The sequence below is a fragment of the Danio rerio genome, chromosome 15, assembly GCF_049306965.1.
Source record: "Danio rerio strain Tuebingen ecotype United States chromosome 15, GRCz12tu, whole genome shotgun sequence".
In the NCBI taxonomy this organism is placed as follows: Eukaryota; Metazoa; Chordata; class Actinopteri; order Cypriniformes; family Danionidae; genus Danio; species Danio rerio.
In genome coordinates, this window is record NC_133190.1 from 43,039,316 (window position 1) to 43,063,757 (window position 24,442).

The 24,442-nt window shown below is 34.3% G+C and overlaps 1 long non-coding RNA gene across 2 annotated transcripts in view; it reads left to right on the top strand.

Moving 5' to 3' along the window:
* Positions 1–24,442, top strand: part of LOC141377911 (uncharacterized) — a 71,898-nt gene that overhangs the window by 25,858 nt on the left and 21,598 nt on the right. Inside the window, exon 2 of one of the 2 annotated variants that reach the window (XR_012391030.1) lies at positions 13,274–13,408. The exons of the other annotated variant lie outside the window; for it this stretch is intronic. This is a non-coding gene — a long non-coding RNA (uncharacterized lncRNA). The remainder of the gene's footprint in view (positions 1–13,273; positions 13,409–24,442) is intronic. 2 annotated transcript variants of the gene reach the window in all.

The window sequence follows — 24,442 nt, forward strand, 5'->3', positions numbered from 1 at the left end:
GACATGTCTTGTGTGTTTGATATATTCACAATATAGTACAATTTCTGCAAATTTAATCAATTAAAAGTTTATTTACATATGCTAACCACATATTAATGAGTACATCTATCTTTTTTATTTATTTATTTTTAAAGTATATACTCAATTTACTTATTTATATGTGATCATTTTCCACTTTATTTAAATATTGGGGGAAAATGTTTGATTAAAAATGTAGAAATACATAAAATCTTAATAACATCTTAATAAAATAAAAACACATAAATTGCACATCCACTGTGGGGGAACCCGGAGAAAACCCACAGCAACACAGAGAGAACATGCAAACTCCACACAGAATGCCAACTGGCCCAGCTGGGACTAAAACCTTGCTGTGAGGCGACAGTGCTGCGAACCACTGAGCTTCCGTGTCGCTAGGTTTTAAAATCCCATACCTCTTTACCTGCACTGCTGAAAATGTAGGGGACATCAATGCACTGTTTTGGCTTTTGAAAGTTTACTGTGAAATAAATCTGTGGTTTCATTAAACATTCTCAGAGCAAAATAATAATGCAAATTAACTGATTACAGCATTTGCAAATAACATTTTTTTTTCAGTCTGGAACAATTGTGAAAGGGATTTTCTCCTCTATTTCGGTCGCATTCAGCAAAACAGTTTATTCATTTTCGAATTCATTTCTCCAACAGCTTCTAATCCCTGACCATTATAATAGACCAACCTGAAAACTTGTTCAAATAATGGCACAGCAGTTACTGTGACTCGCTGTTCTGAAAAACCTGAAGACCTTTTTGGAAAATGTGTGGTTTCTTTCAGATAAAATTAAATATATGATTGCCTTTGGGGATATTAAGTTGATGAATGTATTTTTGTGCTGTGAAAGACTTGACATAATACCGAATATTCAGTTGCTGACAGCTGTAAAATGTGTGATTCTTGAGGCTGATGCAGGAAAGATTTGCATGTACTTCACTGAGCATTCTGTAGTGAATAAATCCAGGTTGTTTTATGCATCAGTTCAGTTCAAGCATATATTCTGTAGTTGTACTAAAGCTTCCAGACATCAAAGTCTGAGGTGTTTGCTTGTTTTATTTTGAGAATTCTCCATTATTGATTGAAAATTAGAAAGCACACACAATTTATCCTCATTTGAGAGGTTTTCAGCAGTATTAAATCCTAATTAACTTCAAAAGCAAGTGTTCCCAGCGTACACAATTAATCTTGTTCCATTTATTTGCTCTGTTGTTTTTGCTGTCAAGTTTGATAACTTATTTTATGACTGACTAGAGTTACTTGGTTCCTCTGGGTTCAAAATTGAGCCATATAGATTGGTACTGTTATTGTGATCTGTGTACTACCTGTCGAGATCTTTGTGTGGGTTTATGGTTCCTAATATTTCTTGTGACCTATAATCCTTTATTTTTTTGGTAATTTTTTAAATTAACATTATGAATTCAGCTTTTACATTATATTTGAGCTGCTTAAAATGTCTAATGAAACGGTGTTTACAGTAAATTTACACTGTAAAAAATAAATGAGTACAAATGGTAGGATTGTAAATTATATATTTTTTATAGGTTTAAGGTGAATTACCATATTTCATTAACTTATACATTTAAAATTTTAAGTTGAACCAATTTAACTTTGCAAGTCATTTTAACTCGCATCAACTAAGCCAACTTAAAACATCAAGTTACAATTTGTTAAACTTAAAAAATAAGTTAAAACCCAATTAACTTTCTAAATTAAGTTAAAGAAACGTAAAAAACATAAGTTGTCATAATTTTATATTACTTTTTTTTTTTTTACAATGTTGTAATAAATTCACTGTTTTTAAGTAATGACATTTACAAAACTAGCTTTGTTACACAAACAGTAACACAGCCATACGCATATGATGAACATCATGCAGGGAATTCTGGGAAAGTATGTTTATGGTTTTCCCCATTTATATATTGGGAAATATATATTTATTCTTGCATTTTTACTAGGGCTGCACAATATATTGTTTGAGCATCGATATCGATAAACTCTGAAAAGTGAAATGACACTGTTTTAAATAACTATAATCTTCTACGTGAAGCTGTTTTGACACAATCTACATTGTAAAAGTGCTACAGAAATTGAATATTTGGTCAAATTGAATTGATAATCGCAATGTGTGTGTCTGCAATAGTCCCATTGTAGGATATGCAATGTTAATTTGGGATGTTATAACCATAACGTATAACCATAACAGAGTGAAACTTTATCCTTCGCATGTGTTTTAAAGGCATTTCATGAAAGTGTGAAGCATTCAGGCACCATAATGTGAAACATTTGTATTTTCAATGAAGAAAAATGTACTGATTTATTAATGCAATGAAGACTGTACAGTGTTATTTTACATTACATTATTATATATCTGTATACTGTTTGACTATCTGGAAAACCATAAAGAACAGTCTATTTTACTTTTTTCTTTGCTGTAATTCTTGCAATTGTATTATTACTTTTTTATATACATGATTCCCACTTTACAAAAATTTATTTAAATTATTATAATTTTTTTCTATGCAAGCCATCTGGTGAAATAGTATTCATTTAGTTATATAAATAGAAGAATAACAAAACATGGATATTTAATTGTCATATATAAATCACTTTTTGAATCTGTCCTCTGGTTTGACTCCCTCTCTGTTAAAAGAAAAAAAAAAAAAAAATTTTTAGTTCGTAAACATAGCGAGTACAATAAATGGTGAGAGACAAACGCCTCTCACTGATTTATTTATAGCAGCAACAAAAAGAAAAACCTCCACTATTGTGGAAGACCCTTCCCATCCTTTATATGGTTCCTTTTAAATTACTTCTGGCAGACGGTACCTTTAGCAAAAAGTTTATTTCATTCATTATTCGTTCATTAATCGTTATCGTGTTAATTTTCAATTAATCGAGATTTAGATTTTAGGGCAAATTGCCCAGTCCTAGTGTAAGTGTATTTATGTTTTGCTGTTGTGTGTGAGCCTATGTCTCAAGTTTTCTAACCACTGTGGAATAGACTATAAATTTTATTGAATTGAATATTGCAAGGCAGCCTTCATTTTATTTAATTATCTTTTTTTTTTTTTTTTTACTTTTGAAATCAGAAACATTTTCTAAAGTGTAAAAAAACTGAAAGAGCATTTCAACCAGTCAGAATCAAGGACTGAATCTGTTTTATAAAGCTAAATTTACCGTGTATGATAACTACAAATAAGTATGTTTGCTGAAATTGTAAGTGAGAATAATTATATATTTTAATTACAAATCTGGAAATTGAAATTTATGCACTGTAAAAAAAAAAAAAATCTGTAATTTTCTGGTTTATTTTCGACAGTTGAGTTGCAAGAAAAAAAAGTAAAATAATGGTTCTTAAATTTCAGAAATATACCGTAAAATAACAAATGTTAAATTAGAGAAATTTCCTTAAATTTAAATTTTTGGTAAATGTCTGTAATTTAATATTTGTTATTCTACAGTAAATTTCTGTAATTTAACAACTGTTACTTTACTTTTTTTCAGGCACCCTAGCTGCTGAAAATAAACCGTAAAATGACAGATTTTTTTGACAGTGTGGATATGGTTACCATACACTTAAAAATAAATATGTTGCATGACAGAATAGATTTTACTTAATTAAAAAAAAAAGTACTCAAAAACCTAAATGACTTTTAAACATATTGATTCCACTGACCTTGCAAATCTGGCTGTTTAGTTCATACTCAAAGGCTCTTAGAGCAGCAGCAGCCCGGTAGCTTGTAAACAGGTCTGGTTGAAAGCCTGCGTTTTGCTAGCCAACCAGATTAGAGTTTGCCAGGTTGAGAAAGTGCCCGTTTTGTGCAGTGTGGCATCAGGCGGTCGGTGAATACTCGGACGTTCCATCTGAGGCAGAGACTAAAACTGTTTGGACAGAATGCCGTCGCTCTCACTAGATATGCTGCATTCATTGACAATGAAAAAGACTGTGTGTGTGTGTAGTAAATGTTTTGCAATTGGCTTGCAAACAAATTTCAGTTCTCATCAAGTCCTACGTGAAAAGTTTGTTCTGATATATGATCATTTCTCAACACAAGATGCTAAGTATGGGTTTTGTTTTGCTTTTAAATAATTTCCGCCAGACTTCAGACATTTAATCTTTCCGATTAATTTTGTATTAGCCCACTGCTCTGCTAGTAATTTAGTGCTCTATAGGATCTCTGCCTAAAGAGAATGTCGATGTAATTGCAATTTGAACAAAAAAAGTTCTGTCTTGCTAATCGTTCATTATTTGCTCCTGCATTTCCTCTCGGTTAAGGGACTGTGTGTTACTTAAATGAATAGACTTTCTGCTTGTTCTTAAATACAGCTCCTTCCTGCGGTAGCTGTCAAGTATTTCCAGAAATCTTCTCCAGCACTGCAAAACACTTCAGAGCTTTTCACACTGTTTTTAACCCTGGGTAAACGTTTCACACTTGTCATTTAGAAGTGGGGATAGTGTCACTATTTACGTACAGTAGTTATTAAACACTCCTTCATAGCTTTTACAGTGTTAATACTACATTGTGTTGTCAAATATGTTCAGTGTAAAGCAATGCAGGGTTATTAATATTTCACCTGCGCTTATCAACCAACAGACCAGTGCTTCATGATATTGGAAAAATCTGATATTGTGATATTTTATTTTTCTGCGATAACTATTGCGATATAAATGCAGAATTAAGGTACAGAAATTAAATCACGGTGGCTCAGTGGTTAGCACTGTTGCTGCAAAGTAAGAAAGTTGCTGGTTTGAGTCCTAGCTGGCTCAGTTGGTGTTTGTATGTGGAGTTTGCATGTTCTCTACTTGTTGGTTTGGGTTTCCTCCAGGTGCTCCAGTTTCCCCAAAAGACATGCGGTATAGGTGAATTGAATAACAGACCCCCTATTTTTTTGCGATTTTGCGATCACTGAATCCAACGCAAAATTTACATAGTCGCAGATTTTTAAATAAATAATCACAAAAAAGTTTAAATCTCATAAAACATCCAATTTCATTCCATATAATCGCATTCTATTTATTTCAGTTTGCAATTAACTGTTTTATAGATGTTGCATATGCAGCGCACGTGATGTATTTGAGTGCGTCTTGAAAAGTGATGTCTCACCTGCACCCTCACAATCATTACATTACATGAAAGGGGGATAGTTTTGCAATCTGTATAAGCAGATACGGACGAAGCCCTAGTGCTTTACATGTAAAGTCAATGCAAAGATGGGATTAGACATCCTGTGGCGCAAATTTTAGGCTGCAAAAGAAAGTGGGAGCAAACATCTAACAAATGGAGCAATAGAACAGGCAGAAAAGCAAGCAGTTTACAATGATTGAGATTGGTTCAAGGAAGATGGCGGCTAGGCGTGACTGAATTGAAGGATATTGACCAAATTGTGCTTTACATGTGTGGCTGATATTATGATCTGCGTCAAATCGATAAATGATTTCGTTTAACTCTTTTCCTGCAATTTTGAGAGAAATAGCTTCCCTGCCATTGACGAGTTTTATGGCAATCCGTGGTTTAGGTTCCCTAGGACAAGTAGAATTATATGTCAGTGGGGGAAGTGAAATATTCTTGTTTTGTTTTGAAATGTAAAAACAAATATTCTATGTGAGAAAACCTTATTCTTTAGCATAAATGTTATACATTCTGTATCATAATATATATTATATTATATATTAATTCTGTATAAATACTGTTGCGTGTGGCGTTCACTCCTGCCCTTAATAATTACTTTCAATTGATCAAAAATTGATATTTAAATACAAATCTCTAACTCCTGATCAACTGTAATTCACACTCCAAACTGCATATCTTGTGATGTGACTTGCAGATGTGCACATTGCAATATCAATGCTGAACAATATATTGTGCATTTTATGCGCAAAACTGGAATATCACAAATGACGTGCGAATAAAGCAGCATTTCCATCCGACGAATTAAAGAGAACAAAATTGTCACTTCCTGATTAACTGGCACCAAATATCAACATTAAAACAGACTTTGCTGCGAGAGAAACCGCGTGAATCTTTTTCTCATTTAATAAATGAATTTCACCTCAGAAGGCAATGCCGGCATGCAATAAGGTCGTGTTTGGAGACGAGACGCGGGGCACAGAGTAATACTGAACACAAATAACATGACACTACTGAAATGGTTACGCCATTCAGTTACGTTCATTCCGCTGTGGCGACCCCGGATTAATAAAGGGACTAAGCCGACAAGAAAATGAATGAATGTTTGCAATGCAAAAAGTTTTTGGTCTGTTGTTGGTGTTATTGTAAAGAAGATATTTTATATTCTGCAAAGGCAAGCACTAAAACTCTGGCTAAAGCTGATGCAGTTAAACTGAAGCCATTGTTACACTTTATATTATGTCTACAGTTTCTTTTAAGGGTTGTTTATAAGAGAAGGGTTATAGTTAAGGTTATGTAATAAACATTTTTCACTGTATAAAAATACATTATGCCAAAAGAGAGTCCTCATAAGCCACCAAAACACGTGTGTGTGTGTGTGTGTGTGTGTGTGTGTGTGTGTGTCTGTCTGTCTGTCTGTCTGTCTGTCTGTCTGTCTGTCTGTCTGTCTATCTATCTATGTATCTGTTTGTGTAGAAGTCTATTTATGTGTATCTGTAAGTGTGTGTGTACATTATGTGTTTTTGTGACACATCAGAACACAAATATGTAAAATGTCATTGGTATTACAAGAAGGCAGTGAAATATTAGGACATTGATGTTCTCATTTCTCAAATCTTATATATCACACAGTATATTTGTACTGTATAAAAACAATGGAATCCTATGTAATGTCCCCACAATTCACAAAAACAAATGAGTGTGTTTATGCTTGGTGCGTGAGCTGCACACGTGTACCTGTCATTGGTGATCGACAGGGTGCCGAGTCTGCTGCGTGGGAACAGACGTGACTGAACATCCAACTAATTTAGGCACACGTTGTTCTCACACACACACACACACGCGCAGTCACACACACTCTTGCCTGCAGATAAATGGTTGTGCTGTGCTGACGGACTGCAGGATTGCTCATCGCCTCTGCTCTTTGCTTCACACAGAGGATTAGCAGTGAACACCTCTGTCTTTGTGTTTCAGGCTGTTCATCCGCCCCCGTTTCCGTTCTTTTATTACACCTGATCTGTCTTGCCGCGTGTGTGTCTGACTGCGTAACCTGCGCTGCTTTAAAATCACCTGTGAGTTTGCGTGAAAGTGATGTGTTTTGTATTATGGATGTGAAAACTGCCAGTACTTGATGCCAGTACACTTTGCTGCATTTATCTCCAAACAGATTATCAGGAGTACAATAATATCAGGAGTGTAACCAAACTGATAGTAGCATTCATTCATTCATTTTCTTGTCAGCTTAGTCCCTTTATTAATGCGGGGTCGCCACAATGGAATGAACTGCCAACTTATCCAGCAAGTTTTTATGCAGCGGATGCCCTTCCAGCCACAATCACACACACACACTCATTCACTACGGACAATTTAGCCTACCCAATTCCCCTGTACTGCATGTCTTTGGACTGTGGGGGAAACCGGAGCACCCGGAGGAAACCCACGCAAATGCAGGGAGAACATGCAAACTCCACACAGAAATGCCAACTAAGCCGAGGCTCAAACCAGCGACCTTCTTGCTGTGATGCAACAGCACTACCTTCTGCGCCACTGCTGCGCCCCCTTATAGTAGTAGTATATTAGACCCATTTCACAAAACTGTTTAATGGTCATCAGCATCTTTAATCCTTGAAAGTTTTTAATATTTAGATTTGATTTTAAACTGCATGAACATTTATATGTATTTACGTACGTATTATATCTTTGCTACTAAAAATTTAATGACTGCTTATGCGAGGTGTTTTTAATGCAGCGTCTTCTATCTGCCATTATCAGTCTCACGCTATTTTTGTCCTTTTTTTTTTTGAAAATCTTGAGAACACCATTCTTTTATTAATTCAGCAAATAACAATATTTGTTGAACTATATTAATTTTACCCTAAGCGTACCCAACTATGACTACTTCCACTATACTGAGAAAACTGGAAATGTGAAAAGGGTTGATATACCCGGTGCAGTAAGGCGCAACATGTGAGGAGCGTGATTTGTTGCCGTTTTGAGACCAGTACAACCCTAGTTTGCACGTTTTGTGCCACGTTGTTTAAATAGCAAATCCATTTGCGCTACTTTGTGGTCTCATGGGTGATCCGGTCTAAAAAGGAGGTGGGTTAAGGCGCATCGTTGGCGCTTTGCTATTTTAAAGAACTGAAATATACTGCGACATTGACCAACTAAAAGCTGCTCTAAAGTCCAGTGCAGTGTTAGTTATGCAACTATGTGGTTTCAAACGGTTACAAATTGCTTAATACACACAGGATGTACAGCAATTCTCAGATATCTTTACATATGAAAAAAAAATAAAGGGTTAAAATGTTACAAAATTGTTTATTTTCATAAATATTTAAAAAAAACAGTACCTCCATGCCTCATCTTAGGGGACTGTTTTGAGTTTATTCATGACAATTTGCATTTGTATGTTGTTGTTGCTATTCTTCTTCTTATTATTATTATTAGCTACAACGTTATTTATTATATGCATATTTATATTTGTTTTAATAAAAAAGTTTAGATTTGTCCACCTGTTGGGTTTTGGAAACGTATACATCACCATATGGGGCATAAGAATAGGACGTGTCTGAATGTAACTCAGTTTTTTGATCACACTACTATATTATTGTTCATTTATTATTTAGAAATATCTCTGGAACAAATCTTTGTGCTTAACAAACAAAATAAAATTTGTAGGCTAACAGATGTCTTCAGTTTCATTTTCCTTTATTTTGTCATTTAAAACCTCACAAATAAAATTATTATTTTTATAATATGTGGAGTCAATGGAGTGAGTACAACACCGCTTATCCGCAGATGTAAAGGAGTAAAGAGAAAGTAAAGCGCCGAATGGAGGAGGCTCATTATTTGTCCTCACGCTGCAGATGGTCTGTTTAACTGTTTTCTCGCAAGTGAAGCGTTCAATTTTCCACTTACAAAGTGCGCCATGTACATGACAAATGCGCCATTGTGTGACGCAACTGACTCTTAAAGGGAATGGGAGATGGGATTTTGATTGGTTTAACACACGTTATGCTTTAAACACACCCATAATTCATTAAGAGAATATGCACAACCCTGTTAGACCAGCGCCAGGCTGCAAACCGTATCTTCCCATCTTTAAAATAGCAAAAGTGGATTCAGACACACCCTTAATGTGCTTTAGTCTTTGTGCCTAGATTGTTAAAATAGAGACCATTGACTTCAATTTTGATGAGACATATAGGAGACCTTTTTTTGTTTATTGCATCATGAATATGAAGACATTTTTTTCTTACACTGCTATATTTCCACTTATTTCAAGTGTAAACATCAAAGGTGCCCTATAAAATAATACTGGGTATATCTAGGCATAGTTGAATACTAAGAGATCAGTATATGGAAATGGGCATATTGTGAGCCTCAGACACCATTGTTTCCTCATTTTCATGATAATTCCATGAGTATAAAACCCCGGACAAAAGGCCAATCAGAACACAAAAGACTGATGCAAAATGTATTTATTTAAACATTTATTCAGCGCCACCCCAAATAGGTATAAGATACTGTTTTAAATTGTATCTTTTGTTAATGTATCCTGTTTGGATACTTATGTTTTAACAAACACATGTAGACTGCTGAATCATGTACGGTTGTATTCGGAGTGAAATAAATGCAGCTTATTAAACAGCATCTCTTTGTGCAGAGGTTGATTTTAAGCTGTGTTTAAAGTTTTGGTTTAATTATAATGTAGCCTTTATTAACAACAGATCTTGTAAGCAAATAGGTTAATGTTACTCTGAGTTTATATTAGAGGTGTGTGTGTGTGAGAGCTCATTAATATTCATGACCATTCCAAATATGGTTAATATGGACGTTTCGTACTTGAGGAGTATTTTATGGAATACCTTTTCTGCAATTTTTTAACGCACTTAAGCGAAATACTTACTATATAGATATCAGAGAACATTTTAACTCACTATAAATATGCTGGGTTGTTTTAACCCAATGTTGGGTCAAATATGGACAAAGACATTTATTTTGTTAAAGCAATTTAAAATGAACTATTTTTTAACTAACGTTGAGTGTCAATATTTGACCCAACATTAGTCTTAACAATTAACCTACAATTAGCTTTACAATTTATTTAACACCTTTAATATTCATGTATGTTTATTTATACAGCGCTTTTTACAATGTAGATTGAGAGTGTAGCTTAACATCTGCTAAGTTCAGATTTCAGAGTTGATGTATGTTCATTCATTCATTTTCCTTCGGCTTAGTCCCTTTCTTTATCAAAGGTCGGCACGGCGGAATGAACCATTAACTATTCTGGCATATGTTTTATGCAGCAGACACCCTTGCGTCCGCAACCCAGTACTGGGAAACACCCATACACTCTTGCATTCACACACGCACTCCTACACTACGGCCAATGTTTGTTTCCCCAATTCAACTATACCGCATGTCTTTGGGCTGTAGGGGTAACCAGAGCACCTGGAGGAAACCCACGTGAACAAGAGGAGAACATGCAAACTCCACACACTGATCCAGGCAGAACTCGAACCAGTGACCTTTTTGCTGCGAGGCAGCAGTACTAACCTCTGAGCCACCATGTTGGCAAAATACAAATGTCCTTCTAAACTGAAGAACTACTACTTTATACTTTAAGTATACAGTACATTTTTGGTGTTTGACCGCGCAGAACACATGCTGTGAGGCCTGCAGTGACATCACTTCATTTTAAAGTGTAAAGCAGGCTAATGTGCCTGTTTATGAATTGGTTTCTTGGCCAAAATGCCCATCTTGGCGAAGCATCAATGTAAACATTTTGTCTTAAGTGAATGTAAACAGGCTGGACGAAAAAAATAGTTGGATTTGTGTCAAAATATGGGATCTGTGCGATAGGCTTTGCTGCTTGATAGACCTGCCAGTGTCTGTTATGTTGATAAATATTATATAAATCAAACAACATTATTTGCAATGAAGAGACGAGCACTGATTGCTCTTAATTTATTCCTTTTGTTCTTTATTATTGGAGTAATTAGTGAATGCACAATATTTACTCTATTTTAGGCATTCTTGAATGTCTGCGTGCAGTTGCTTTAATTAATTTGCCAGTGGAAATCACATTTCAATATATTATAAGAAGATTCTGTACGTTTCACAACCAATTTAAAAATACTGTACATTTAAAGTAACATTTGCTAGTAGGGATATTTAATAAAACCATTTTAATAACAAAACATTAAATAATAGTAATAATAATAATAATGTTAGTTGTCAATCTTTAAACTAGCTTAATAGTTTTAAAAATTTTTAAATATATATATTTTTTTACTTTTTTCAATCAATCAATCAATCAATCAATCAATCAATCAATCAATCAATCAATCAATCAATCAATCAATCAATCAATCAATCAATCAATCAATCACAAGAAATGGCCAATAAATAAGGCAGAAAATGCTTATTCATATTTTGTTAAACTTGATGTACTGAAATAACTGTAAAATAAAAAAGTATGATACAAATAAAATAGTTGAAACCTAAAAAAAAAAAAAGCTAATTGAATAAATAAAAATAGCAACAAAAAAATTGCTAAAACTTAAACTAAAAATTAAAAATATGTAAACTCAAATCCTTGTAAATTTGGTTGATTTTTTTTTTTTTTTTTCATCAATTTGTTTATTATTATCATTTTAGTTTAATGCAACTTTATTTTTTGTAAATGAAGTTAAATTAAATTTCAATGTTATAAATATTTCCTCATTTAGCAGACAGAATAAATGAAATAAATATTCTATACTATAATAAGCACTGATTTATCCTCTTAACAGACACTAATATCTTAGTGAAACAAAAATATTTGTTAATTTTGCAACATTCAACAAACATGTTTTGAATCAGTATGAAGATCAGCAATGATATATCAATTAATCTGAACATTAATTGGTTGTTAGGTCATTTTACTTATAACAAACGCTAATATATAAGAAGAAATAACATTAACCTTGTTACAAATAATAAACAATTAATAAATTTCACATTAATAACAGAACTTTAAAGGGCCCCTATGATAAAAATCAACTTTTGTAAGCTGTTTTGACAGAACTGCGTGCAGGTGTAGTGTGTCCACAGTCATATTGGGGTAATTGAAACTCCTCAAGTCTCTTTTTTTAAATTTAATTTCCTGATGTTAAAATAGCCATTTTGAGGCGCACCGCAACGTGACAGGTTTCCCCGCCCACCAAATTGATTGACAGCTGTATATTAACATGTCTCCATAATAACGTGTATAATCATATCCACAAGACAGGACTGCGCAAAGCAACCGCGATTAAAATATATGTTCAGCTCTCTGTGATCATCTGCACCTCAGGAATGAGTTTTACAAGTTTAAAATGTTTTCAAAACAGTGCATGTTTGTAATAAGTACAGTAAAATCGCTCTGTAATTAATCACCACAGTTGCATAATGTCAGTACAATTATAAAAAGATGCTTTAATCCCGGCTTTATAAGGACATTGTGTGTGACTCATCATTGCAGAAAGGCTTGAATTAACTTGACAACAAAATCAAATAACACTAGGGCAAGGTTATACTGTAGTAAGGTCTGCTTCATTCTTGTCTGTCACTCTGCTGTTTATCTACGTGAAGGCTACAGGCATCAGACAGATCTCTGTGACTCTGACTCTGCATGTGGGGAGAACCAGCTCGTTTACATTGAAAACAGCTGCAATGTAACAGCTCAAATTTCCTAGATTTAAAAAGATATGATACATAAACTGATGGGTATTTTTAAGCTGAAACGTTACAGGCACATTATGGAGACACAAAACACTTATAACAAATCTTGAAAAAGGAGCCAAATATGTGCCCTTTTAAGAGATTCATATCAAAGCAGTTTTTGTTCAATTGCATTCTGTGCTTTGGATTATATATACCACACACACACACACTACTGTCAAATTTAGTATAGTGACAAGTGTAGTTTGTACCCTGTTAGCTTGAGAAAGGCTGCTGTAGAAGTGATGCAGTAATACAGAAGTGTTGTGTGGGTTTTTTCTTTTCTTTGTGTGATGGAGAGTGGAAATCTCTGCTTTCTGTTTCTGCTTTCTCAGACACTCTTACTGTTCCTCTGCAGCTCTGAGCCGAACTTCCATCAAAGAGTGTCAAGTCCACAGCATGATCTGTGTGTGTGTGTGAGAGAGAAACTTCTGGACTACTAAACAGAGTGGAGCTGGCTTCATATCTCACTCTACAGTTGCAGCATTTTAAGGTCTCGCAGGTGCTTTTTCACATAAATCTTCATGCAAAATGTGTCAGTGAATGTTGGAGGTCTTGTAGGCCATCTGCTTTTGTGGAATTGTCTATTTTAGGGTTGTAGTGGTGCTGACCAAGGTTATTCTAGTTTTGCATTTGTAAATTTGTTTTAATTTCAATACTATTTTAAAATTTGCTGTTTTAGGGCCAGACGGTGGCTCAGTGGTTAGCACTGTTGCCTTACAGCACGAAGGTCGTTGGTTTGAGTCCCGGCTGGGTCAGTTGGCATTTCTGTGTGGAGTTTGCATGTTCTCCTCGTGTTGGCGTGGGTTTCCTCCAGGTGCTCCATTTTTTTTTTTCAGACATGCGCTGTAGGTTAATTGAATAAACTAAATTAGCGGTAGTGCATGAGTGTGTTTGGGTGTTTCCCAGTGCTGGATAAGTTGGCAGTTCATTCCGCTGTGGCAACCCCTGTGAATAAAAGGGAAAATAAATGAATGTTTAGCTTCTCTAGTTTATCAGTGTCAACCGGAGCAAAGTCTACAGTACAGTCTTACATCAGGAGTGTCCACATTCAGTTCTAGAGGGACAGTGTCCTGGAGAGTTTAGCTCAAACCCTAATTAAACACACCTCAAGCTCTTGCTAGATATACTAGAAACATCACGGAAGGTGTGTTAAAGCAAGTTGAAGTTAAACTCAGCAGGACACCGGCCCTCCGCGAGAAAGTTTGGACTGCTGTTTTACGTTATTCTGCTTCAAACAAACACTGACCGTCAAACCACACAATAAATACATAAACACAGAAAAAAAGGTCACTGGTTTGAGTCTCGGCTGGGTCACTTGGCAATTCTGTGTGTAGTTTGCATGTTTTTCCTGTTTCCCTGGGTTTTGTCCAGGTGCTTTGGTCTTCTGCACAGTCCAAAGACATACAGTTGAGGACAGAATTATTAGCCCCCTTGGCTTATTAGCCTCCTGTTTATTTTTCCCCCCCAATTTCTGTTTAACGGAGAGAAGATTTTTTCATCACATTTTTAAACATGATCGTTTAAATAAGTAATCTAAATATAATAACTTCTTTATTTTATCTTTGTCATGATGACAGTAAATAATATTTGACTAGATTTTTTTCAAGACACTTCTATACAGCTTAAAGTGACATTTAAAGGCTTAACTAGGCAGGATATAATTAGGCAAGTTATTGTATAATGATGGTTTGTTCTGTAGATTATCGAAAAAACAGCTTAAATGGGCTAATAATTTTGAACTCAAAATGGTTTTTAAAAAATTTTAAACTGCTTTTATAGCTGAAATAAAACAAAAGACTTTCTCCAGAAGAAAAAATATTATCAGACATACTGTGAAAATTTACTTGCTCTAATAAACATAATTTGCGAAATTTTTAAAAAGAAAAAACTTTAGAGGGGGTTTAATTATTCTGACTGCAACTGTATTAGTTGGTGGTTCATTCAGCTGTGGCGACCCCTGATGAATAAAAAGACTAAGCCGAAGAAAAATGAATGAATGAATGAATGGGATTGAAAGAAGCATACTTTAATAATAATTAATTTTATAGATATTATTCATAGTCCATAATTTTTTTTCTAAATTTTGTAAAACTAGAACACAAAAATTGAATAACTCTTTGCAAATTAAATTTTTAACCGACAACATAAACAAATGTTCATTTTGCCATTTGGAGATTTACAAATATTTATTTGATCATTATTAGTTATCATTTAAATTAGCTTTTATTTTAATGTGTTCAATTTTCTTATACAATGATGTGTTTGTAAAGTATTTTAGTTTTAATATATTTTTAAATATTTTAATCTTTAGATTTTTTTTTTAGTAATTTTAGTAATTTCATTATAAACATATATTTTTAGTTTTTTTGTAATTACATGTAAATTATATAAGTAAATGTACACAATTATTTGTATTATTTATACAAGAAGTAATAATGAATACATTCAATAGTATAACTTCTAAAATCTAAAATGTTAACAAATCCAAAATTCATTCATTCATTCATTCATTCATTCATTCATTCATTCATTCATTTTCCTTCTGCTTAGTCCCTTATTTATTAGGGGTCACCGCAGCGGAATGAACCGCCAACTATTCCAGTACATGTTTTACACGGCACATGCCAGCTGCAACCCAGTACCCAGCACTTATACACTCTTGCATACACACACACACACACACACACACACACACACACACACACACACACACACACACACAAACACACACACACTCATACACTACGGCCAGTTTAGTTCATCAATTCACCTATAGCGCATGTCTTTGGACTGTGAGGGAAACCGGAGAACCCGAAGGAAACCCACTCCAACAAGGGCGAACATGCAAACTCCACACAGTGGAAATGCCAACTGACCCAGCCAGGAATGCAATCAGAGACCTTCTTGCTGAGAGGTGACAGTGCTGATCACTGAGCCACCATGCTTCCCCTAAATACATTATTATTATTAATCAATTAAAATGTGTATGAAGCTGTTTTAAATGGCACATGTTAAATGACTAATTCTTAAAAAAAAGGTAAAAAAAACCCTCTGAATATATTAGCTTGAAATAGCTCTTCTCACTCATTCTATATATCTCAGTCTGCCAGTGTCGTTCTGTCCTAGAGGCCCAATTGTTACCATAAAATCCATAAAGTGGTTCAGACAAAAGTGTGACACTAGTGAGGGGAGGAAAAGAAGACAAAGTTGAATGATTTGCAATACATAAAGGCATCAGAGTTTGTTTGTCGCTGTTGACCGGCTCTGCAATCCTCATATTGTTCTTGTGATTCTCCTCACACACGCGTTCTGCTGTCTGCCGCTATTTTAGATTTAAATTAGAGCCGTAATGACCTTATATTCCCTCTGGCAGAGAGACAGAGACAGAGCCTGATCGCTGTGTCACATTTGCATTGATAACGGTTCAGCAGCTTTAATAAAGAATTTAGCTTGGTTAATTCATTGGCAGTGGCATGAACATAAGCGAGTGAATGCGAAAAGCTGAATCTGGGCGCGTCTGCATAAATATTTTGCACAATACAACTCATTCTCGCCTGCTCTGCAAATGAAATCATTATTAGTATCATGCACTCCTGTACTAATGCATGTAAGAGACGGAAGCTGATGGTGTAAATGTGAGCAGACTGTGAAAGTGAGGTAAATAGCTTGCATTAGACATGAAGCGCAGAGCGAGTTGATCCTTTTTTCCACTCTTTTTCTGTCTGTCGGCCCGCAGCAGTGTTGCATTTCACACCCAGGTGTTTGAACACGGATTTACAGCCTTGTGTTAGAGTGAAAATACTAAGGCATGTTTATTTTTGGTGCTATCGTCTTGAGGAGACACTGTAAAGCAAAATACACTTGCTGCCTTAATACTTTTAGTGTGTTTGACTGATGCAAGTTGACAAAAATAAGTTGTTTAACTCTGGTATATCTTTTGTTGAGACCTGATTGGCAGTGTTGAGACTTGAATCAGGCAATGTTGAAACCTGATTGACTTATTATAATTAGTTAAATTACCAGAAATTGAAGTCATTTTAGAGTATTTACTTAAGAGAAATAGGCCTTGTTTTTAAATTGATGTGCAAAATTAAATGTTTATGCTCGATACTTTCTAAAATGTATTATAGTGGATCAGACAAGATTATATTTTTGATTTCATTAGCATATTTTCTGTTAATTTTTTATGCATTTTGTCAGATAAACATTTCTGAAAAAAGTGTGTCTTTTATTTTCTGCACCATAACTGTAACGGAAAGGTGCTGACAATGGAGTTGGGGATCCATGTACAGTTTATTTTAACAGGCATCGTAACCACCTGGTCGACCTTTTATCCATAGGCTATCATTATTATTTTAATTGCTTAGCATGGGCCAAAGAATTTTTCAAGGAGTGCACCTTAATAAAGAATAGTCAGTTAAGAACAGGGACAAACAGGAGTGAAGGTAATCCAATGTCTAGTCAAAAACAAGCGAATGGTCAGGACGCACAGCGAGACAACAGAAACCATTAAGTTATAACAACATGGTTTATATATATATATATATATATATATATATATATATATATATATATATATATATATATATATATATATATATATATATATATATATATATTTTTTTTTTTTGTCTTTTGTTTAAATTTCACTTTTGGTAATTTAAATTTTCTGTAAACGGTTAAATGTCTTTTGTTTACATTTCTAGTTTTATTTTAGATTTTTGGTGATGTTTTTGGTAAAGCACATATTTAATTAGTATTACATTTTTTAAAAAAGTACATCTAAAAATCTTTTGCAGTCTTTTGTGTAAGTGACTTTTTTATTTTCAATATTTTGAAAAAAAAAGTACTTTTTTATGTTTTGTCTAAATAAAGTAAAATTAGAATACTAAAATCATTAACTTTGTACAGTTTATTTTTAAATAAATAATCCAAATTAATAATATACAGCATATATATTTTAAAGGGGTGGTTCTGAGTGTATTTTTAGTGCTTGGTTGTGTTTATAAAATGCAAAGTAATGTGTTCTCATGCTTCACTTTTAGAATATCACCTATTTCATACATCTTACTTTCAATATATACTACTCCGCTAATATGAAAACAACTGTCATATTTCCTAGTTCCTGATTGGTCAGCTAACATTATGTGCTTGCTCTGATTGGTGAGCTAAAAGAAACAGCATTTCCAGTTGGTTTGCGTTTTATCCTTGTTTACGTCCTTGCTACAACATATTGTTAACGCTAAAAAACTGTGCATGCAATAATCAATATTAACAAATAAAAATACTTACAGATTGTGGCTCACAATCCACAGCTTCGTCGGTTAGAGGAGTTTTAACCGAATCCAGCAGTAAACTGGGAGAGATTCTAAAAGCTGTCCTTTGTTAAATGCTAGCTATATATATATATATATATATATATATATATATATATATATATATATATATATATATATATATATATATATATATATTTTGGAAGCCCAAATACAAAAACAGAAGAAGCTCTGTGGAAACAACAGCGTTTGGATGACATTTTAGCTTTCTCTGCTTAAACATTACAGCACTTCTGGCCACACCCCTTCGCTGCATGGTGTATGCGCGTTATGAATGCATGTAACCTGAACCGCTTGTGATCTCACTACCCCTGATGTATCAACTCTCTGGAAGCCAGTGTCTTCCTTTGCATTGAACTTTGAGCATATTACATTTAGAGATAGCTGTTCACACAGCTACATTACACATCAACTGAAGTTTAAAATATGATATCGTAGTGGACCACCCCCTCAAGCAATTTTTAAGTCTTATTTTAGAAACATTTGTTTGATTATAATTAGCAATAATTTAATTGAGCTTTTATTTTCATATATTCAGTTTCTCTTGTAGTTGTGTTTGTAATGTCTATTCGTTTTTACTGTATTTGTTTATTTATTCATTCATTCATTTTTTTGTCGGCTTAGTCCCTTTATTAATCTGGGGTCGCCACAGTGGAATGAATCGCCAACTGACCCAACACGTTTTTACGCAGCTGATGCCCTTCCAGCCGCAACCCATCTTTGGGAAAATGTATTTATTTAATATATTTTAAATAATATTAATTTTTAATTTAATATTAGTTTTAATAATTTGATCTTCATAATATTTTATTTGCATTTTCAAATGTTATATTTTATTGGTAACACTTTAAAATAATATTTCATTGTTAGTTAATGCATTTACTAATATAAACAAAATATTAGTAATATATTTATTACTGTATTTGTAAATGTTTGTTAATGCTAGTTCATGTTAAGTGAAATAACGTTTGTTCATGTTAGTGCATTGACTAATGTTAAAAAAACACAACCTTGGATTTTAATAATGCATAAGTAAGTTGAATTACAATTAATTAATTAATGGTATACAAAATTATTCTGACGTAAAGTTAACAATATTAACTAATGGGTCATTATTCTAAAGTGTGACCATTTTTTTTCTTAATTTTATTCAATTTAGCTTTCATTGGCAGTGGTATGAACAGAGAGGTGTTTGAACACGGATTTCCAGCCTTGTGTTGGAAACTGGCCCAGTTTAGCGTCCGCCACGCTGTAGTGAGTTCACAGGCACACATGCTCAGTCTGGCTAGCGGCCATGTGCTCTGACCACTGGCCTTCTTAATCGACACTACATTTAATTCCTAGCCAACCCTTTTGTGGCTGTACTGATACTAAAACACTCGGATCTAAACTACCCGCAGTCCACGCTCACTCATCATCACAGTAAACAACACAACTAGAGCCAGAACTGTAGCCAAAAGCAGCTGTCCTGCTAGCGGCTTTATTGTAGCTCACACTGCTAGCAGCTGCTAAAAAGAGCATTAGCTTCTTGCTCGTAGCCTTTCATCGCGGTTAGGTAGGTTTATCGTGCTGGGAGGTAAAGTGTTAGCATTGCTGGGTGACACTGGTTTCAATCTGTCTGAGCGTTTTAGCTAAGCCCATTAGCCTTCAGGGTTTTACTTGATGGGTCTGTGATTTGCATTCTGGGGCTTTTGCTATATGCGAGTCGAGCTTGAACTCAGTTCAGTAAAATTAAATAAAAAAATTAAGTTATTTTTTCTTCCTCATTTAGATGCAAAGAAGTTTTGTGGATTGTCGAATGAAAATCTTAAGCAGGATTGTCAATCAGATATCAGAGTTTTGACATGACTTAAATTACAACACAATTTTTTTTTCTTCTGTACATATTTCTTGTGCAGACCACCTACTGCACATTTAAGGACATTATTTGTACCATGAAAAACCAAAATGTACCTTTGTTTTAAAAACCTGCAGATACAATAGTCTACCTTTATGAAAGGTACAAATCTGATCCATAAAGGTACCACCACAGTGACAAGACACTTTGTACTTTGGCAGTGTCAAAAATGCTTACCAAATATTTATTAAAAATGCCTTAAATGTTTAGTTTACAATTCCTATAGTTTTTTTTACCAGTTGTTTTATAATATTGTATTATATAACTTAATAATTAATGTTTTAAAGTTTATTTAAACACATTTAAATGATGATTCTTGTTTTATATGGAAATTATTCATAAATCACTTTGCCTATCCAGTTATATATTTATTTTCATAGACATTGTAATAAAGAAGTTGTTCAACACTTAGGTACCTTTTTATATGGGAACAATTGTGTACCTTCATTAAATTACAACACTAATTTTTTTTCTTGTGCATATACTGTACAATATGTGTAGGATTCATGATACTTTTAACATTGAAAATTTTAATTTTACTGCTGCATGCAGTGCAAATTTGAATACAGTAAAACCAAAACTAATGACTTATTTTAAATAGACAACATGAAAACAAGTACTCATTAAAAAATTTCAGCATTATTTTAATGTGTGTACATACATGCATCTAACGTGTACATGAGTACACACACTATTCTAGTACTTGGTGTCTGTGGTATAAAGTAAATAAATATATTTTGAGTAAATTTAGGCTTTTGTAAACTGTTATATATATTTTCAAAATTCTTCAATTCCTTATTTGTACAGTTTAATTATAGTGATTTTTGTGTGTGTGTGTGTGTGTGTATATGATTTTTATATTTGCTACAGAACAACCACTATTGTCCAAAGACTTATTAGCCTACTATGATCCTTTAAGTCTAACATTAATCTGAATACTAGTATCTTGTAAAATAGCTAGTAAAATATTCAACATAGGCTAGTTCTGAAAACATACCGCCTATATACATTACTGGAGATTGTGAATTATGTAGCTATAGAGGTATGCATGGCTAAATTTCATCTTTGAAAGGAATGCTACAGGGTGCTATGATGTCGATTTTTTTTCGTGCTTACTAGCTGACCGCTTACCTTGATATGGACAGCTTTTCAGCTGTTACCAGTTTGTCCAGTGGCTTGCCGCGTACGTTGGCGGACTTGTGACGTGGAGCTGATCACGATGGTGGGGTTTGAGTCTGGCGAAGAACGGTACTAGAAAGTTGTTAAGACAAAAATTAGCCAAAAAAAAAAAATTTGAAATTAAAATAAACAAGTAAATAACAAGATGAGAATATGGTAAAATAAGAAAAAATCAGGCTTCCACGAAGACTTTTTCTGGATTGCTTTTGAAAACACTATCGGTTGGGTTTAGGGAAGGAGAAGAGCAGGTGCGAATGGCACTCACGAGATAAATTTGAGATCTCAAAAAGCATAAACTGCTCCGGGGACATATTTGACGCTCTCCAGAAATGTATATAGGGGTTACGTAGTCAGAATAACCCTGGGTTGAAAATATTATATATCGTCATGCCATCAAAAAAAATTAGCTATTAGAGATTAGTTATTAAAACTATGTATAAAAATGTGTTTAAAAAGTTTTCTCTGTCAAACACACGGTTTATTTATGTCACAAATGCACGATTTTGCACAATACAATTGTTATTTTAACACATTGATTCAGTTAACAAATTTTAAGTGGATTTAACATTAAATAGTTCAGTTGTCAAAAATATTTAACAATTGTCTCATTTCAGCTTGAGTAGTTTGAAGAAGCAAGGAAAAAAACATTTATGCAGTAGTCAGAAAAAAAAGATTATATAATATAATATATAAAAATAAAAATATATCACCGTATAATAATTTAGTCTAAACTGTAGATTTTACATTCATGTTACATTTGCATGTCCAGCCTTACATCAAGCTGCTCCATATAGTGATATATTATAGTTCTAAAAGTTTAATTACAATTTGCTCTCCAGTGACCTGGAGTATGAAAAGTTTGTGCTGGTTTCTGAGAAGGCATCCTGCGGTGAGGAGCAGATGTCATTAGTGAGTGTGAGGAAGGGTCTCTGAGTGTAGAGATCTGCTCTGCTAATGGCGGAGATGAGGTAGTCGCTCATAAAGTGATACAACCACATATACATTCATCTTCATAACCGCGAGCGCTTCCATCAGTCTCTCTGAGCGTCCGTCCTGACAGATATCCATTAGCGCTAACTATTGACAACGACAGAGGATACTGAGAGAGTAGGATTTATGCGAGTAAAGATGAGGTTGTGAAAATGTACTTATCTGTGTAAACGTAATTAGATGCTGACATGAGCTACATCTCACATTTTTGCTCAAGAACATACTGAAAATGCGTGGTTTCAGTGTCTTTTTAAGAACTTGCTTAGGTTGTCTGAGTGGTTTTGTTATTATTAACAAATTAATATTATTATTAATTGTAATTGTTTTATTTAGTGCTTTATTTGAGAAAATTATTTACAGCAGCACTGCAGTGTTGTAAATATTCGGAGAACAGGAAGGGACGTGATGGTGGGGAAACAATCTGGGTGGTAGAAAAAAAACAATGATAGAAAAATATTTTTTATCAAGATTTTGCGTTTGTAAAGATGTTTTGCGAGGAACTGTATGTTTTGTGTTCCCTCGCAAAACTGTTTTTCCGCAAACATACATGTCAACTCTCCCGTTTTTGCCGGGATTCTCCCGTATTTTACCATCCTATCATTATCATCAGTATTTTCACTGTAATCAATATTTTCCCATATTTCTTATCTATTTTAATCTTGAAAGCACTTTGAAATTAATACAAAAATGTCTGCATTCACTTTCTTTCCGCTAAAGCTGTGGATCGATCATCGACCTTCATATGCAACCTCTGAATCAGTGAATGCATGTATAAGCGCTGACTGACAGATGCGCCCCACATGATAAACTGATCACAGATAAGCTTCTGTACATTTATTAATTTATTTATTTTTGATAGGACAGTACAGAGAATTGACAGGAAAGCATGGGGAGCAGAGAGAGGGGAAGGATCGGCATAGGACCGTGAGGCGGAATCGAACCCAGGTCGCCGCAAGCACCGGAGTGCATGTGTCGACACATTAACCACTACACCACTGGCGCCGACCTGTACACGCCATTTAAAGTGACACCTCTGTCAAACAAGTGAAGAGCAGCAAATGAATCTCTCATTTTGTTTTGTTTGATTAGAGGTGTCCCTTTAAAAATCCACAGCTCTACACTCTTAGAAAAAATGGTACAAAGTTGTAGCAAAGAAGGTACAGATCCGCTATTCGCGCGTGCCCATCTGCAGAAGCGCCGCACTGTCACAAGACAGAACGGGAGAAATCAAATGCTGAATTGAAACTTTTAAAAATCTCAAACAACATTGGAGTTACTTTAGCACGCTGGAGGAAGGACGACACCATGGCTGAAGTGTTACTGTTAGACAGGTAATGTTCTGTTTTGAAACTATTTTAGTCAGGCTAAGCTAATGTTAGATTGTGTTGTTATGAATGACTTATATGCACAGACTTGTTGTTCAGCCACTGAAATCTCCCGGTGAAAGAATGATGTGACTATTTTCAGTTTTATAAGGTTCTTTTACAGCATCAATAATGTAGATTTATATTTAGTTTAACAACAAAACATCAGTAAATAGCGCTATTCTGCCTAACCTGCTTTATTGAGCTGAAGTTGCTTTTATATTTACATTGGGTCATTTTTGAACAATGACAGCCTTCCTATACTGTTTACCATGCTACTCTGAATATTCGCTCTGAGATAGCATCTAAGTGGGCTAATTAATAAATGTAAGTCCTGCACGCCCACTGGCTTAACACTAACTAACTGGTGAATGACATGAACTAGTGGGTTGTCTGTCTGCTGTTGTGATGCGGTGCGCGCTCGTGTTTTCAGGGGGTGTGGCTTTGAATCACAGTCCCACCCCGCCGTCCAAAGATCATATGCTAAGCGGTTAGCATTTTGGCAGACCACCTACTGCACCTTTAAGGACATTATTTGTACCATGGAAATCCAAAATGTACCTTTGTTTTAAAAACCTGCAGATACAATAGTGTACCTTTTGTGCAAGGTACAAATCTGATCCATAAAGGTACCACCACAGTGACAAGACACTTTGTACCTTGGCAGAGTCAAAAATGCTTACCAAACATTTATTAAAAATGCCTTAAATGTTTAGTTTACAATACCTATAGTTTTGTTTTACCAGTTATTTTGTAAT